This window comes from Condylura cristata, unplaced genomic scaffold, assembly GCF_000260355.1.
Source record: "Condylura cristata isolate star-nosed mole 26May11 unplaced genomic scaffold, ConCri1.0 scaffold00033, whole genome shotgun sequence".
Classification (NCBI taxonomy): Eukaryota; Metazoa; Chordata; class Mammalia; order Eulipotyphla; family Talpidae; genus Condylura; species Condylura cristata.
Window position 1 is genome coordinate 8,528,656 of NW_004567134.1, and position 4,087 is coordinate 8,532,742.

Sequence of the window (4,087 nt, forward strand, 5' to 3'; positions counted from 1 at the left end):
CCAGCTGAGGGGTGGGAATAACTCTCATTTGTCCTTGAGTCAGCAAAATCAAACTGGCCTGAAATTTGCAAAGCATATATCCTTCTTAAACCTACTTTGGAGTATTTGTTGATGAAATAATGTCATTTTAGAACTCCCTTAGCCCAAATGCTCTATCTCATGGCGGCCAAAGAGAGGGACTGATGGGAAAACCCCAGGATACTTCCTGTCAGTAGGCCCTGGCTGTGTTTGTATTTTAACTTTAGAAGTACATAATCTGGCAATAATCTGTTACTGGAGTTTATAGACCCTTTAAGCTTAAATATATATATGTATTAAGGTTCTCCTTCTGACTGACCCTAAGGTCATATTGTGGAGATCGTGGATTTTGCTCTGAGGGTCATGCTTCTGTGATACCTGGGCTGGCAGGGCCATGAGTCGTGAGTGCCTCACACCAGACACTGGCACATTTGGGACTTGTCTGGTGTGAGCACACTCCGCTCTCACGAGAGCACTATGTATTGACCTGAAGGCTAATCTCAAGCATAGCGAGTCTTCTCCATGGTAGTGCCCTCTGCCCAGTGCTGAGTTGGGGTCTCCAGCCATTCTGGCAGCTCCGTGCAAAATAGGGGCCTTGATTATATTCTCTGCTCTTCAAATGCTGAACAGGAAGCACCTGGCTCCCCGTTCTTCAAAGACCCTCGGTGAACATCGCGTTCCATCTTCTGCCCCCTGCCACTTCCAGTCCAAGCCCTGTCAGCCTGATTTTGTTAGTATCCCCAAGTTCTCCCTCTGAGGAATCCTCCCCTCCCCCCCCCCCACATCTATTGCTCAGGAAGGAAATCAGCCTTCATCAGGTAAATTGCTGGCTTTGCTCTGGTCATTCTATCCGTATGCCTAAATATCTGCTTCCTGATGTGAAACAGTTTATAGTTCCAGTCGTAGATTGAGAGTAGGTGAATTGAAGGGGTGGGCATCTAAACTGAGCTCCGTGTGTATGGAAGAGGTAACACTTTAAATTAGGGAGAGGATGGGGCCATGAGAGAGAAGGCGCAGCAGAACGTGCCTCATCAGAAGTCACCTGCAGATGGCTCCATTCCAAGGTGAAGGGAGCCATGTTCTCTGCGGGGCGTCGGTGATCTCAGATCCCTGGCAGGAACCGGTGGGTTCTAGAGCAGTAGTGATGTAAGGAGCACATTTAGGACCAAGACATGCGCGTCTGGGATGTGCAGAGCTGTCATTTCAGGGAACTTTTAGAGTTGGAGCTTCACCTGCAATTTATAATCCCCAGAGTAAGAGATGAAGCAGGAGACACCAATAACTGGATGCTCTCAGAGGGAAGACTGTTAATGGGCAATTGATGCCTGAATACAGTGAGTGAACTTGGCGAACTTGGGAAAAAGAGTGAGGTGTTACAGGGAGAATGTGGGAAGCTGCTAGAAAGGAAACGGTATTAAAGAGACAGAGAGATGACGTACTGTGTGTCAAATGGCACAGACTGAACAGAAATCCTCTTGCCAACGCCCATCCAGAGCCTACAGTGACAAGACACACGCCTTGGCTCCTTGCACCCTTCCACCCCCACCTCACAGCCCCCAACCCCACCTGCGACCCTTCTGTTTTATGATATCCTCCATATTTCCTCTTTAGCTTCTGGGCCAGCCCTGATATGAGCTTGTCAGAAGTCAGGTCAGGATAACTAACTCTCCATAGAGTTGAGACAACCTCAGACAGCAGAATCTGCTTGTCTAGTTATGGTACTGGAGAGGTTCTAATAATAATCGGAGAGCAGAATGCCTGAGTTGAGCTGATCCCCAGTGGCCCTCTGAGACAGATAGCACCCCATCTTACTGATGGGCTCAGTGACGTGCAGACAATAGCCCATGCCAAGGTCATCAAGTCCACCCTGCCTGATACATAGTGACAGTGCCCCCAGGGGACTTGGTAGGCAAGAGTGGGTAGTCTTGATTTGCACATACATGAACTGCACTTGCTGGCTGACCACACTTAGGCAAGTTCCACCTCCAAATAATAACGGGCAGTGCCAGCTCAAGGCAGTCGAGTCAACACCAAGATGCTGTTTGGTGCCTGTTGGCTTCTCCGCCCCTCCGCAGCGCCTGAGACATGGCCGTGCAGGGGCTCAGGGGTCAGACGACCTGGACGTAGTTCTGCTCCCTCTGCCCAGTTGGGAGACCTCCAGTAACAGAGCTGGCATTGCTGAGCCTCGCTCACGCTTCCCTGCTAGGGTGCTGGTCTTCCTCTTGCAGTCAGGTGAGGTGATGTGGCCACATAGCTGCCGGGTCCCGGGGTGCTGTGGTGGGCCAGGGGCTGTGCTCATTTACGCTTCGCTGTAACCTTAGGGAAGATGCTGTGCTTACCCTTGCCCAGGGGTCAAGCACTCGGCAATTCCCCCTCCATTCCTCATAGATGTCGGTTCTGCTTCTGTCCTCTTTCTGCTGGTTTGCATAACCATTCCTACCAACCATTTCAATCAAAATCAAAATACTTTCATTTAAACCAAAGAACTTTTATTCTTGCACTGAATAAGGTTTTTAAGAAATCGAAAAGGCAGTTTTGTGCTATTTCCGCCACCCTTCGCGTTGGAGATCTATTTTTGTGGCACTGATGTGTCATTGGTGGTAGTGAAGCCACCGTGGGACTGTTATGTCGATGAGATTTGGGGTGTAATTTCCATAGCAGTGGTAAGTTAGGTGAGGCTTCCCTCAGGTCTCAGTGCTCCAGTATTTATAATACATAATACTTCATTATAGGAGATTATAAAGGACATAACCTGCTTCTACACTGAAGCCAAACAAAAGCCTTTAGCTCGAACTTTATTCTGTGCCTCTTGCTGTGAGGAAAACTGTGGGTGACATTGGAAATAGAAGCCTTTCATATTTCTGTCTTTAATATTTTAAGGCATGGAAAGACATCACAGTGGTTTTTTTCTGTTTTTAAATGTAGATGTAATATACTTACAGGTTAACCTGTCATCTGGCAAATGCCCAGTCACTTTCACTGCTCTCTCTCCTCCCTGCCAGATGATGTGGGCCGCAGGGCTGTCTTAAAAGCGAGAGCAGGACACTCCCTGCAGGTGCAACAGGTTAAAGCACAGCACAATGGGGTTATCGCAGCCACTGCAGCACCAGTTCGATCCCCAGCCAGGGAGGTGGCCCACATGGCCTGGCAGACCTCTCCTGAGCCACCCGCCTCTCCCCTCAGTAGTGCATTTCAGTACATCTTTGCCTGTTCTGCTCCCCACTCTGTTCCTGGTGAATCCTCTCAGCCCCCTCACCTCTGGCATGTACCCCAGTCCTGTATGTAAAAATAAATAAACCTTAAAAAAAAAAAAAGCCAGAACAGTCATAAAAACAAAAGTAACCAGTGAACTGTGCTTATCCGTTTTCCACAGTTGGTTGTGTATTAGCCTTGTTGAGTCGATTTTGTGCTGCTTTTTGGGGGGGACAGAACAAGTTGTTACAAGCCTTTATGGAGATCAGAAAAATGGCTCTCTAATGATACCTATTATCCCATTCCCATTCATCTTGCCGTCGTGTTTTGGGGGCAGGTTTTTGTGGTAGCCAGAAATGACAGTCACGTTTGCTGAATAAATAACTTGCTGCTTTCTGTCGCTGTACATCAAAGGAGTTGCCAGCATGGTTTATGTATTTATTGTTATGAAAGATTCTAATGAATGATCACTCTCTGTCTTGTCCCTAACTAGAAATACTTGTTGGAAATACTCAGAATAGCATGTTTTTGAAATGCAGGTTCCAGGGCCTTTTCCATGCATCCCATCAGTCCCTAAACACGTCTGTCCCTGGAACCCCCCCAGGCATTATTGTAAGAGTGGGAGAGTTAGCCTGAACGAGGCCATCGTGGAGCTTATGTCCTGTTGCGGGGCGGGACAGCAAATGATTTAGAAGATGCGTGTGCGTGTTACAGGGGACCCTGCTTGCCCTTCCATGCAGGAGATGGTCTGGTGGGCCGGCTTCTTTACCGGCGGCTGGGAAACTGCCCTGAGAATTGAGCAATAGGGAAGAGCCAGTCTGCAGGGATTCAGAGGCTGAGCCTAAGGCCAAGGGCAGTGTGCTGGGCCTCTCTGCCC

General features: G+C 48.6%; 1 protein-coding gene across 3 annotated transcripts in view; it reads left to right on the forward strand.

The window, feature by feature from the left end:
• Positions 1-4,087, forward strand: part of TBC1D5 (TBC1 domain family, member 5) — a 365,130-nt gene that overhangs the window by 354,047 nt on the left and 6,996 nt on the right. The window lies entirely within an intron of this gene.